Source organism: Balaenoptera ricei, chromosome 1 (assembly GCF_028023285.1).
Source record: "Balaenoptera ricei isolate mBalRic1 chromosome 1, mBalRic1.hap2, whole genome shotgun sequence".
Taxonomy (NCBI): Eukaryota; Metazoa; Chordata; class Mammalia; order Artiodactyla; family Balaenopteridae; genus Balaenoptera; species Balaenoptera ricei.
This window is the reverse complement of record NC_082639.1, coordinates 158198342-158213641: the sequence shown is the minus strand read 5'-3', so window position 1 is coordinate 158213641 and position 15300 is coordinate 158198342. Positions and strand designations below refer to the sequence as shown.

At 38.5% G+C, this 15300-nt stretch overlaps 1 long non-coding RNA gene across 21 annotated transcripts in view; it reads left to right on the top strand.

The window, feature by feature from the left end:
* LOC132374897 (uncharacterized) overlaps window positions 1-15300 on the top strand; it is a 105202-nt gene that overhangs the window by 26369 nt on the left and 63533 nt on the right. Inside the window, exon 7 of one of the 21 annotated variants that reach the window (XR_009505825.1) lies at window positions 14881-14969. The exons of 18 other annotated variants lie outside the window; for them this stretch is intronic. This is a non-coding gene — a long non-coding RNA (uncharacterized LOC132374897). Of the gene's footprint in view, window positions 1-749; window positions 986-14880; window positions 14970-15300 lie in introns of those variants that run through there. 2 more of the 21 variants (XR_009505823.1, XR_009505830.1) reach the window with 2 other exon arrangements.

Here is a 15300-nt window from a genome sequence, read left to right as displayed (position 1 = left end):
TTTCTTGCCTCTTCATTGCCATCCACAAACTCTTACAGAATATTCGTGGTTGACTCCCTTACTTCCTAGCATACCTGTGTACTTCATGATCATTTTAGAACATTGAAAAGGGTTGGAATTTTTTAAAATAGGTGATTATAATCAGTCTTCTTTCACCTCTGGCATAAGACTCTTCTTCCTCAATCTGACCATTCTCAAATCTAGAAGTACTCCAGCTCATTGGTCTTCCTTACCCCCATGTCTAGGCCAAAGAACTTGTGAAACCTTAGCCCTGTTTAATACTAGAATTTATCAAAACATAAGAGAGCTAATTCTGCCTAAGGGCACCGAAGAAGAATAAAGATGCCACAGATAAACGTTTTAGTCCATATTTATAATGGACTCTTAAGTGCCTAGTTGAGTGCTAACCATTAACTCACTTGAACAGCAGGGAGCTCATGACAGAAACTAACATGTTAATTGTATAGACACTTCACTTCACCATTCCTCAATGTAGCTGATAAACTGCATCCAGTTAGCTTAAATAACATGAATGATGAATTTCCCTGTGTATATAAATTGGGAGTTTCTAAAGTTATCTTTTTCCCTTTGTACAACTACTGACTGCCACCTCGCTTGGTCACTGCAATAGAAAATGACGACTAAGAAACACGTTGTCTCAATATCAGTGGACATAATGTCCTAGTATTCTATAAAAATCTCAAAATTCTTAATCTAAAAGATATATCTGGGCTTCCCTGGTGGCGCAGTGGTTGAGAATCTGCCTGCCAATGCAGGGGACACGGGTTCAAGTCCTGGTCTGGGAAGATCCCACATGCCGTGGAGCAACTGGGCCCGTGAGCCACAACTACTGAGCCTGCGCGTCTGGAGCCTGTGTTCTGCAACAAGAGAGACCGCGATAGTGAGAGGCCTGTGCACCGCGATGAAGAGTGGCCCCCGCTCGCCGCAACTAGAGAAAGCCCTCGCACAGAAACGAAGACCCAACACAGCTAAAAATAAATAAATAAATAAATAAATAAATTTATTTAAAAAAGAGATCTATCTGCCAATATCTTATATCCTTATCCTTTGTTAATATAAATATCCAATCTGTGAAGGTCTCAGTTTCCTTACTTAGAATATGAGGTGGATAGATTTGCTAATATCTAGGGACCTTTCCAATTTTAATATTCCCTGGTTATAAGGTCTGAGCCAAATACAATGGCTCCCTTAATCATTAACCTCACTCATGATGAAAGTTATCAGCAAGTTCTACTTGTAAGTGATCAAACATTCATATCCATATATATTGTAGCACTTTGACTTTTACAGAACTCAAAGTAACACAATATAGTTACATTCATAGACTTAAGGTCACTGTGGTATACTTCACAATTTTTCTTTTCCCTAGGAAGGAAATGTAGATCCCTAGGAAGGGATTTCTATCTCTGCCTTTCAGTAAAGGAAGCCTTTTATGATCTCTTGGATCCTAAAAATGGGTAGGGTTTTGGCAGGTGGAGCTTAGGAGAGACCTTCCAGGTGGCAGGGACAACATGAGAAAGGGCAGAAGGAAGAATGGATTTTGAGAAGGACTTGTTATCTTACATGATGAGAGCAGCGTTTCACAATCTCTGTCCTGTGGAACACTGGTTTTAGATGATGTTGATGTAGTTACAAGACAGAAGCATTTGGGAAGAGCCGTACTCTACGTGCCGACATGAAATTCAAGTTTCACTTTGTTACATTACATACTCTGAAAAGTTTTGGAGGAAGGAATTGATTTCATTTTTTTAATTCAGTCTTACTCACACTTACTTGACAAACCTATATTCAGCTGATGGGACTGTATTTTGTGAAAGGCCAATCGGAGAAATGCTGAGATGGAGCTTAGGATATTTCTGTGTTGGGACAGGCATGTGATTATTTTTCTTATAATTCTTTACTGTTTGTCCTAACAATTGTTACTTTGCAGGATTTTTTTTTTTTTTTACATCTTTATTGGAGTATAATTGCTTTACAGTGTTGTGTTAGGTTCTGCTGTATAACAAAGTGAATCAGCTATATGTATACATATATCCCCAGGTTTCAGTTTTAAGCCTTCTGTTTTTACCTGAGTCATTGGGCCTCTTAGAAAGCTCAACAATTCGGGGGTCTTCATCTCTTATGTCGTTTCCAGAAGCTCCTGGCACTTACCACTATTTCCTCTTGATTCTTTTCCTCCGACTTCAAACTTCTTACGATTATGAGCTGATTGTCTTCTCAGCCTCTAGTGTCAAAACCAGCTACCTCGCTCATCTTCATTGTCTCAGTTACAAGGTGCAATATTTCCCATGTTTATATGTGTCAAAATATAAGTCAGGGATTGATACATAGCATATGCGTAATAAAAATTGTATTTCCATTTTTTCTTTGTTCAAAGGTATCCAAACACTGGCCAAGTTCTTAAATTGAAAGTAGAGTGATCTAATTTATTCAGCTCGTCCAACCATCAATATTGAATATTTGTCTTTTTTCTTACACATATTTCTTGTATTCCAATCGTGACATTCTAGAGCACAGTGAGCACATTTATAACTTATTACTGCATTACTACCTTGGCTATTCCTTGGCCAAAATTTACTTCATACAACTGACAGCCTAATTAACCTACTAGAGTTTTTTTTAATGTATGCATACAAACAATGAACACCAATTGCATTGCTAATAACTGAATTTTTACATCTCTATGCACCCATGTATCCAACACCAGGTCAAGATATTTTAAAATATTTCTAACACCCTACAAGGTTCTCTGTTACTTCTTTCTGTTCCATACTCCCCCAGGGCAACACCCAAGCTGACCTCTATCACCATATATGACATACATGGAAACACACAGTGTGTATTCTTTGGTATCTGGCCTTTGGTTACATATCATTATATCAGTAGTTTATTCTTTTATTGTGTTTTCCTGATTTTTTAAACCTAGACATTCATACAGTGTCAAAGTACCACTGATTTCTTAATATTATTATGCTGACCTCCATCTTCAGGGACTTTCCACAGTCTTCCATGTGTCTTTCCACCTACTTTCTCTTCCGTCTAATTATGTTTCATTTAACCCACCTCAGCCAGCCTTTCCCCCATATTCCCCAACACGTAACACTCCTGTGTTCAGCCAGTTTTGTTCCCTATTCCATAAGCCCTCTGTGCCATTCCTGACACTGTGCCTGTTCCCTGCCCGGAAGGCCTGTTCCCTCTATATACTTGTTCAAGACTCAGTTTAAATGCTGCCTGTTCTAAGAAGTCTTCTCAGAAGAAGCCAGTGCTTTTTGGAATCCTTCTTTAATGAAATCCCATAGCAAGTGTAATCTGTCCTCCCTGATCTGGTAATTAATTATCCATTGTTCCTATCATATAGTGTTTGTTTTTCTTATGTGCTGTTATTATTTATTGAAGCAGATTATAGTGACTTGAACCAGGAACTGGGTCATTTTCCTCTTCATTTTAGTGCAAGTTTCTGTGATATGAAGTTAAACTCTTTTTCCCTCACTTCCCATTCACCCTCAGCACTTGTTAAACATAAAGTACAAGTGAAACATATTGGTTAACAGGTTTTTGTGGTCCTTGATTCTGGTCCCTAGAGCTAAGCTGCACTTCTGTCGTGCTAATTTGACTGATTCCTTATTGTCACATAACTCAGGAATTAACTAAATCATTACAAATTTAGATACATATAAGATATTGTAAGAAACCCAGTGGATGTCACAAGTTGAGGCCTGTAGGAGAGTGTTGTATGAGGCCTAGTTCGGTGGGGCTCACACAGTGCTCGATCCTTCCGATATTCCATTGTAAGTAAGAAAGAGGTATGCAAATATATGCTTAATATTTAACAATGTTGATAAAAAAGAGAAGAGAGAAAGGGATGACAGGTACTTTGAGGGCTTTTTGGAATTCATGAACAATTATGATTGGATGGGGAAAAAGAAAAACCGAGGTCTAACCTCCCACAGATGAGCTCAGGAAAGAGAGAAGGGCTCATCTCGTATGCAGGTAGGGAGGTTTGACGTACAGACACTTAGAAAACCTCAACAATCTGAGCAGTGTTGGCAAGAGGCAAACTAAAGGGCTAATGAAAGTCTGCAAAAGTCTCACACAAAGAGCTTTGGCATGGTGTTCATCATGTAGCTAATCCTAACATGCAGACATTTATGAGAGTAAAGTCAGGTCTTTGCCAGAGTGGGTTCCTTATTTGGGCAACTGGGTCAAAGGAAGAAAGGCATATGTAGGCTGCCAGAGTAAATAAGGAGAGGAAAAACAAAAAGAACGAGACATACCATTCATCAGTGATTTCCCCCCAATATTCTTAGCCTCCACCTTATCTCCATCTTACTGGTAACACAGGAACTAGACTGAACAATCAGGTAAAAGGTCTCTACAGAAACTGAGGTAATACAGAAAATAAAACATAAAATTGTAAATTTTCTTCCTAGGGGTAATTGAGATGATAGTTCAGTAATAACATAAGATCAGTTGAAGTCTAAAGAAATTTTAGAAAACCTGGATAAAGTAAGAAAACATCTGTTCGCTGGCATCAGAATGCTAGAGAGACACCAAGACATGTGGGCCAAGTTCTGGAGAGAAGGGAAACACAAACGCAAGCTAGACATTTGGTGCAGCTTTTCTCCTTGGGGTATTTGCTGATTCAAATCTTACAGCCTAGGAGCTGAAAAGCCAAGGAGATCAAAAGACTCTAACCACAGAAGCCGAACGGCAAGAGCTCAAGCTAAAGGCAACAACTAAAGGAATGACAAGCTAAGTGTATCTTTAGTCTCGCAGGGCTGCAGGAACCATTACATTTAAAGCCTAACAAATACAAGGGTAGTTGGGAATAGGGAGAATCCAAACGTTCACATGGTAATCCCAAAGGGCAACATCCGTAGAGGAAGGACAAGACAGAAATAGACAAACCTTCACACAGACTGAAAAACAGCTTCGAAAGAGTTCAAACTGAGAATGGACTAAGGTTACCAGTCCCTATAGTGACTGTCTGCCATGGGCAAAAGGAAATCTTTTCAAGAGAAAGATAACAACATCCAGAATGTGGAGGTATCTTTATAGTTTCCTAAAATAAGTTAAACCCAATTTTAATATAAAAAATAATTTGACATACCAGGAAAAAGACAAAATTATCAAAAGCTCAAAAAAAAAAAAGAAAGAAAGAAAAAAGACAATATAAATAGACACAGGAGGACAAGAGTTAGCAGGCCTTTGTTAAAAACAACAACAACAAAACAACTATGATTAAACAAAGAAGATATACACATGGCAAATAAGCGTATGAAAAGATGCTACACATTCCATGTCATCAGTGAATTTTAAATTAGAACAATAATGAGATACCACTACACACCTATTCAAATGGCTAAAATCCCCAAACTGAAATACCCAAGTTGGTGATGATGCAGAACAATTGGAATTCTCATTTGTAGCTAGCGGGGTACTTGGAAGTTTCTTACAAAACTAAACGTACTTTTACCATACAGTGATCTAGTAATCATGCTCTTTGGTATTTACCCATAGGAACTGAAAAGTTATGTCCGCATAAAAACCTGCACATGGATGTTTATAACAGTTTCTTGCATAATTGCCAAAACTTGAAATCAACCAAGATGTTTTTCAATAGGTGAATGGATGAACAAACTATGGTATATCCGTACAAAGGAATAGCATTCAGCAATAAAAAGAAAAGGCTATGAAGCCATGAAAAGACATGGAAGAAGCTTAAATGCATATTGCTAAGTGAAGAAAAGCCAATCTGCAAAGGCTACATGCATATTATATGATTGCAGCTATTTGAAATTTAGGAAAAGGCAAAGTGTGGAGACAAACAAAAGATCAGTGGTTGCCAGAGGTTGTGGGGAGGGAGAAAAGGATGGGTGAAGCCCGGAATTTTAATGGCAGAGAAATTCCTGTGTATGGTTCTGTAATGGTGGATACAGGTTATTGCACATTTGTCAAAAATCATATAATGTACAAAACAAAGAGTGAAGTCTAAAGTAAAGCATGGACATTAGTTAGTAATAATGTATCAATATTGGTTCATTAACTATAACAAATATATTATGCTATGCTAATGTAAGGTGTTAGTAATAGGGGAAACTGGGTAGAGAGCTAAGGAGGTATGAGAACTCTCTTCTTTCTGCTTAATTTTTCTGTAAACCAGAAACTGCTCCAAAATAGTCTATAAATTTAAAAAACAAATCTAGACCTGCATACAAAACTTGCATGTAAATCCAACCACAGCAGTATTATTCTTAAGAGCCCCAAAGTGGAACTAACCCAAATGGCCATTTACTGTGAATGGATAAATGAAACACAGTAATATCCACACCATGGAATATTATACAGCCATAAAAAGAAATCAAGTACTGATACATGCTACAACATAGATGAACCTTGAAAACATGCTAAGTAATTGTATGATTCCATTTGTATGCAATGTCCAGACTAGGCAAATCTGTAGAGACAAAGTATATTAGTGGCTGCCTAAGGTTTGGAGAAGTGGGGGAGTGAGTGACTTATAATAGATTCTTTTTCTTTGGGGGGGTGGATGAAAGTTTTACAATTGATTGTGGTGGTAGATGCATAACACATTAAATTGTACACTTTAAATAATATGGAAAGTAAATTATATCTCAATGAAACTATTATTTAAAATTATGATTAATGTCTTCAAAAAGGACAACATATACAATTTAAGCAAAAATTATCTGCGAAGTACAACCAAGGGAAAGTTCTGGAATTAAAAAAGCTGAAATTAAACACTCAGAAGATCAGTTTAGCAGTACCTTAGTCAAACAAAAGAAAGTATTACAAATGTCAATTAAAAAATAACTACACTAAAATTTCGAGGGAGAAGCATGGAAAACAGAGAAATAAGTACATAAGACATATGGAGTATATGTAAAACACTGTGTCTAGCCAGGCCCAAGTCTCACAGCCTAGGGAGGAGACACACTGCCTACCTGAATCACAAGGACTTCTCCAAAGGAAAAATGAGGTTCTGATGCCAGAAGTGGAAGGAATGAATTGCAAAGAAAACGAACAATGGTACACTGTAATCTAGATATACATCCGTAAATACATAGGTTCCCTGGGGTTGTGATCTGGTACAAACAATAAAAAAATGATGAGACTCATAGTAGAGGCTGCTAGCTTCTGCTGAGGAAAATGTCCAGGGAAGAAGAGTTGATTTATTTAGTTCTTTTTTTAGAGTCCACATATAAGTGACATCATGCACTATTTGTCTTTGTCTTATTTCACTTAGCATAGTGTCCTCCAGTTTTATCCATGTTGTCTTAAATGATAGGATTTTCTTCTTTTTTAAGGTTGAATAATATTCCATTGCATATATATACCATATTTCCCTTATCCCATAATCTACTATGGACACTTAGATTGTTTCCATACCTTGGCTCTTGTGAATAATGCTACAATGAACATGGGAATACAGATATCTCTTCAAATAATGATGATGTTTCCTTTGGATATATACTCAGAAGTGGGAGGGAGGAAGAGCTTATGACACAAATTGACCATGTGTAAATAAAAGATGTTGTAGGAATGAAAAAGTCTGAACACCTAGGAAGAAAGGGGGAGCATGGAGTATTTGGAAAGGACATTGTTCAAGGTCATACATAGTTTCAAATTATGACATTTCAGTGAGCCCGTATGCATGAAGGCTTGCTTATATTTCGGTATTTGAATGCAGTGCAAAGAAGTGTTGCTAAATTTTCGATCAACATAAAAAATACGGTGGAAATGTTTTTTCTTTTATTATTAAACTGCAGGAAAGGCAAACCTTATAAGCAGCCTGAGGCCCAGTAGAATTTTCCCTGATGATAATGGTAATTTAGGAGATGAAGAAGGATCCAAGGCCATAGAACAATTTTGAAAGCAAAATAAGACTGCTGAGTCTTCACCCAGTGTATGAGATTAAGTTTTAATGGCATATGATGAAGTGGCCATGACACAGCCGGCAGAGCTCGTTGAGTTGTTGAAAATGGCTCTTCAAGCTACAGGAAATGGACAGTAGACACAGAAAAAGAACAAGGTAAATCCAAAAGAGTGGAAGGACAAAATTAATCAAGAGAAAAGTCAAAAATAGAGAAGAAAAGCAGTAAACTTGACAAATAAAACCAAAACGTTGTCCTTTAGAAAGACCAGGAAAATAAGCAATATTTGGCAAGTATGATAGAGATGGGACTAGCTATAAAACAGAGAGAATTTGTTTTTAATTACAAAAGAATACTGTGCTAGCTTTATACCAACACATTTGAAAATCTGGACAAAATGGCTGATTACTGATAAGTTATATGCAGCCAATATTTACTTCTATTTTGAGTAGAGACTACAAGTAGCTTTATCAAAATAGAAAATATAATCAAAGATATACACCTTAGAAAGACATCAGTCATTTTCCAATGTATTAAGAAAGCTAGAAGAGTCCTAATACAAAAAGCAGATATGGAAAATTTACCCAAAAAGTAACTAGAAATACATATCTTTTAAGATCTTAAGTTCTACCCCATATTAGCAAAAAGATTCCAGCAATATATTTTTAAAAAGTCATTATGATCAAGAGGGATTTATCACCATAAAGCAGATTTTTTAAAGTAGGGGAAAGTTGGAACGAAGAAAGAAATGTCCGTATCGAATATCAAAACACACTCCAAATTTCAGTAGTTTAAAAAAATCTAATGAGCTATAACAGTACACTAGTATATTATTAAAGCAGAATACGAACCCATGTATATATGAGAAATAAAATATAGGGTAAGTAAAGTACAGGCTGTCCTCACTGTGGAACTACAAAAATGATCATCCAAGCTGAACTGTGCAAAGTTGATCTTAATGATCGATGGGGAAAGTATTATTGTTCTGTGACCTTAAAATTTTTCTGACAAAAACACTAGAAACTTTCTTGTTGGTTGTGAAGTTATAGATAGACGTAAAAAATTAGTAAACCTTCAATTTAGTGCAACCTAAAACATTAGAAATATTGAGAATTAACATGTTTTATTCCATTGTAAAAAACTTATGAGACTTCTAGTTTTGAGTCCAGCATGGAAGGAGCTTGGAAGTTGCCACTCTGTCCTCAAAGGTAAATGTCTGAACACACTGAAAAATCAACAGTTCTTCTTAGATTCATTAGAGAAGTGAGGTGACAGGAAAAATCACCGTGCCCCAAATTGTAGAGGCAGATGGCAGATACAGAGAATAACAACTTACTGGGACAGATACCCAAGAGCAGAAATCTCTGTGGAAAGCAATAGTGAGGTAGGAAAACCTGAACTGTATTTGACGGCTTGCTGGAGGCTTGTGTGGAAAAGTCTGTGAGGTAAAAAACTCCGGGGAAGCCCCTATCCTTTTGTGAGTTTTGTCTCTTGAGCTCTACCAGGTTGTGACTACCAGGTGAAGGTCAAAGGAAAATCCCCTTGGAATTCTGGCAGGGGGAGGGTGAAAGGAGCAATTTTGAAATACACCAGAGCATTCTGCTATGCTTCTTCATAAGGCCTGCCCTCAGGAGAAACTGTTTTACCAGAGGCCTAACCTATGGGGTTTTGTCAGAGCCTAACTGACCTGGGGGAAGGGAAATATCCTACCCTGACCCCTGCCAGCCATTGTGTTTCATCTAAGGTGAGGGAAAATACTGAGAGGCACTTGTGACATTCATAGCTGAGGAGCACATGCTCATTACCAGACTGAGACCTAATCATAAGACTATGCAATGCTTTTATAACACCACATCACTAAAGGACTATGTACTGCAGTGAATTTCACCAGTACATCATGTCTGGATTTTCAAGGAAGAGAAAAGTGAATCATATAAAATGCTTGATTAAAACCAGAAATGGCAGAAAAAGAGTGGAATGTAAAAAAGGAACAAAGAACAATGGCAATAAATATGAAACAGTAACAAATATGGTAGATATTAAGTCAATGATATCAATAATCATTTTAAATACCAATGGTATAAATACACCAATTAAAAGACAGAGATTGTCACAGAGGATTGATAAATAAGATCCAAATATAAGAAATCTACTTTAAGTATGAAGGCACATACAGCTTAAAAGTAAAGGGTTGGGGAAAGCTACATCATGCTAACACTAATAAAAAGAAAGTTTGAGAAGCTGTATCAATTTCAGGCCAAGCAGAGTTAAGAGCAGAGACAATTATCAGGCACAAAGAGGGCATTATCATTCCATAATGATAAAGGGGTCAACTCTCCAAGAAGACATAACAATTCTTTTTTTTTTTTTTTTTTTTTTAAATGGCTGTGTTGGGTCTTCATTTCTATGCGAGGGCTTTCTACAGTTGCGGCAAGCGGGGACTACTCTTCATCGCGGTGCGCGGGCCTCTCACTATCGCGGCCTCTCTTGCTGCAGAGCACAGGCTCCAGACGCGCAGGCTCAGTAATTGTGGCTCACGGGCCCAGTTGCTCCGCGGCATGTGGGATCTTCCCAGACCAGGGCTCGAACCCGCGTCCCCTGCTTTGGCAGGCAGACTCTCAACCACTGCGCCACCAGGGAAGCCCAACAATTTCTTAATGTTCATGTGCCTAATACCGAAGCATCAAAATTCGTGACACAACAACTGATAGAACTGCAAGGAGAAAGAGATAAATCCACTATCATAGTTGGAGATTTCTACACCCCTCTATCATAAATGGACAAATCCATCAGGCAGAAAATCAGTACAGACAAAGCTGAATTCAACAACACCGTCGACCAAACGGATAGAATAAACATCTGCAGACTACTTCATCCAACAACAGCAGAATACACATTATCTCAAGCTCACATGAAGTATACACTAAGAACACATTCTGGGCCATAAAACACACTCTCATAAATTTGAAACATCAGAAATCATATAAAGTCTGTTCTCAGACTGCAGTGAGGTCAAACTGGAAATCAATAACAAAAACAAAGCTGGAAAATTCCAACTTGAAGATTAAATGGTTCTATTCTAAGCAATACATGGATTTTGCTGTCTGTATGTGAACTGAGTAACATGCACAGTGAGCAATGACCTACAGACTTTCAAAGAAGGGACCTGATTGTTCACTGACCATGATACACATCTGTTATATCCCGGGTGATTTGTGGAGTTAAGAACTAGCTGTGAAGTTTGTATTTTCTGCCCTTCCTCACAGTTAATATGGCAGTAACTGAAATTTGATTGTTTTGTTGTGGTCCTGGGATTGTTTAACTAAATCATGGCAACTGAAATTCATGCATGGCTAAACTGTTCAGAGCGAGGACTGCATGTGTAGCATACATTTGGTAATATTCCATTGCAAGAAACAAATACCTAGAAGAATGTAAAATAGGATGAGAAATCATACTCTTGTTATGAGAAAGTCTGTCCCTAAGCAGAACATGAAACTGAGATATCATAAAGAAAAAGGAGGGTTGATTTGACTTCATAAAAATTAAAGAATTCTTCACGGCAAAAGGCAACCCAAACATTAAAATAACTGACAAACTGGGAAATGTAATATAAACATTTGACCGTGGTTTTGGCCAACAACTCCTTTTCTGCACAATAGTATGGGAGGGGAACTCTCAGTGAGCCAAACCTCATGAATCAATAGATGAGAGGTTAGACTAAAGTTCTCATATGGTGTGGATTTAATTTTATGGAATGCAAAGTACCTTCCAACAGAAAATGTGGAGTATTACCAGTCTTATCCAGATCCTTGGCAATGCAAGTAGAGAAACCTTGAGTAACTGTGTGATAGATGAATCTCTTTTCTGTTCTATAAGAGAAGGAGAACAATTAACAGAATGTCTATTTCTCCAGGGCAGAATTCCAATATTGTCTCTGTACCACTGAGCTTTGCAAAACATCGAAACGCACAGTCTTTAGCAAATCACTCTTAAACTATCAAGAGGGAAAGAAATGGAAAGGCTAATGAACGTGCCAATTACCTTTGTAGCCCTGACTGTTGAAAATAGCGATGATGGGAAATATGTGATGCCACGTATGTGAAACTTAAAGAGCACAGATATTCAAATGGAGTAGAGTAGGGAAGAATGTCTCTGATAACCCACCCAAGTTGAATTATTTATAGTCTCAACTGGGAAATGTTGATTAAGAAATGAGAGGAAACAGGCAAGAGCAGCCCCTGAAATTGTGCCTAAATACCTCCAGTATTCCTAAGGAATCCCGCGGACAACTGTGTCAGAGCGGAGCTGACAAATGGAGTATAGTAAGCGCAGAGGTCATGGCCTTGTCAGCCAGCATACGGAGAGCATTACTGATCCTCAGAAAATCATTACTGATCCTCAGGAAAATGTACTGCGACTGGGTCTAAAACCTGACTGGAATTTTCCATAGATGTGTGATACTGGAGATGGGTTTGCAGCTGCACTTGCCAAATCACCTTTGCAAAGCACAGGAGGCCACAGCCAGAGGAGCAAAGGCTGCTCTGCTCTTTCTCAAGCAGAAAAGGATTTTAGAAGTGCCCCAGTTCTGTCCCACAAAGGATGGGGATAGCAGATTACGAAGTAGTGATTAGTACAATATCTGTGATCCCTCGGCTAATTTCCGTCTTGAAGCTGGGATATAAAGACTCAGGTGTTGGGTGATGAGCCACAAGCCCTCTGAACAGGTGCTTAATCAGGAGTGGATAGGAAGAATTCAGACCTGGGCATCTGGCATCTGGTTCCAGCCCTTTTTCTGGCAGGTTGCCTTTAGACATGTCCCTGACACCTTTGCATCTGTAGCTTTTCGTTGTTGTTGTCTGGTTGTTTAAATACGTAAAATGGCGATAACACTATTTGGTGGCATATTTTATTTTAAAAAGCCTTCCGTTACTCCGTGCACATCAAACAGTAAATGCTTTCTCTTAGTAAACCCGCATAACAATTTTCTGAACTCTTCTGCTCTGGGCAAGATTCATGAATACACAAGGCAAATAAAGTGAAAGAGGAGACAGTACATAGTGTTGTATTCAATTGGGTCTTGATACCTAAGTGTGACTCTTAACCGAGGATTATGCAGTAGTTAAGGACATAGATTAAAGTTGTTTACAGTGTGTCCTAAAGTCTCACGGCCAGAATTTCAGTCTCTACTCTGGAAATTGTAGACCTGAGACAAATTACTTCCCTAAACTTCATTTCCTGCATCTGAGAAAGATGATAGTATCTACTTTGTAGTAGATTGAATAATACCGTTGCCCCCAAATAGCCACATTCTAATCCCCAGAATCTGTGAATGTCACCTTAAGCGGCAGAAGGGACTTTGCCAGTGGGATGAAAGTAAGGGTCTTGGGATGGGGAGATTCTGCTGGACTACCTGGATGGGCCCAACTGTAACCACTGGTGTTCTTGTAAGAGAGAGGCAGAGGGAGTTTTTACTCCAAAGAGAATGTGATGATGAAATTGGGGTTGGATTGATGTGGCCAGAAGTCAAGGAATGCTGGCAATGAAACAGTTTCTCCCTTAGAACCTCTAGAAGGAGGATGGATGGCCCTGTCAACTCCTGGTTTCAGCCCAGGGAAACTGGTTTTGGACCTCTGTCTTGCAGAACCATAAGAAAATAAGTGTGTTTTGTTTTAAGCAAGCACATTTGCAGTAATTTGCTACAGCAGCCATAGGGAACTAATGTGTACCTCATAGGAACTATTTCTCCAATTAAAATGTGTGACTGGAAACACACTTAGTGGCATGTCTGACACACGGTAGGTATGCTACCGTAGGTCGTTCTTGGAAACTGAAGCCTTGGTTTTGAGGGATCATCAAAACCAGTACAATGGTTGCCATGTTTCTCCTTGTTCATCCTTGTGACAAACCTGTAGAGAGAGCTCCATCCTTTCCCACAGGATGCCCACCCCTAGTACTTAGAGGGAAGAGGTTATGTCTCACTTAAGGCACCTTCTTCTTTTCCTTTCTACTTTTTTTTTTTTTCATTAATCTTCATCCAACTGGCCTTTCTAAATTTTAAAGAAAACAAAACCATTTCTCAATGGATTCAGATACTACCCCAAGTTAATATTCCAACCAAGTTCTTGTTCTTCCGGGTCACATCACCAGAAATTTCTGGGCCTAAATCCTGTCTAGTTTCTAGGATCACTCATTTTCTCATTTCTCCCTTCTCCTTTTAGTTCAGAGTCTTGTCAATTTAGTCGCTTCCCTAAACACAACTTATAATAAGGGGACACAGCAAAGTGATGAAAGTCTAGACGGTCTGGTTTTAATCCTGGGTTTTTGCCACCTACTTACTGTGTGACATTAGACAAGCTATTCATCCTCTCTGGGTCTCAGTTTCCTCCAAAAAAAGGTGAATATTATGAATAATACCTACCTATAGGGTTGCCATTATGAGGATTAAGTGAGTTAATATTTGCTAAGCACTTAGAATAGTACTTGTTATAGTCTAAGCACTACAATTGTGCTTGTTAAGAATAATAAATGCAATTCCAAGCATATAAGTTACTCAACTTTCTGTCATAACTTTGAGATATTTATTTGGTGAAATCAATAAAATCATGTTTCAAGGGAAAGAGAAAAGTATTTTTGAGAGATTGTTCATGTGGCTAGCTTAGATATTTCACCACAGTCAGTGTTTCCAAGTTTCTATACAACAGCCTGGGCGAGTCCTGTAGCAAACTAGAAACTGCTGGAGCTCGTGTTTTGAACCCTTTATCTCAATGTCCCCCCCAGCCCCAACCAATCCCCATATCTGTAGACATAAACTTTCATTTGTCCTTTGTCTTGTGAAAACCTACTTCTAAGAAACTCTCTGATCTCCAACTTAGTGTGAATTTAAGGCAAAAGTACTATTTACCTCAGAGAGACAACTTTTCAAGAGTGGTTTTGTTTGGTTTGGTCTTTCTGTCTCTCCCAGCCCCTTAGCCTTGGACAAATCCAGGAGATACGTATTATGGCTCTACCACTTAGCACCTGTGGGATTCTCCGAGCCTCGGTTTTCCTACCTGGGAGGGGCATCTGAAAACCATCTGGATTTCAACCAGTACTCCAGGTAATTCTGGAGCAGGTAGTCCTTATTCCATATTGAGCCAAATACACTGGTCTAGGCCATCAGTGAGATCTCACCAAGGGCCTCATGTGTCTTGTAAGATTAAAAATTTTGTATGGCACTACTTCAGGCTAAAACTCTGGTTAGTAATAAGCAGGGTATTTTCCCTGCATGTGTCTCTCAATAATTAGAGAAAGTTCCTGTCCTGGGACTGCTGAGAGGACCACGCCCAGGTCTGTCTCAGGTAAAGTATGAACTGCTGGTCAGGCAGCCTCACTACATCACATC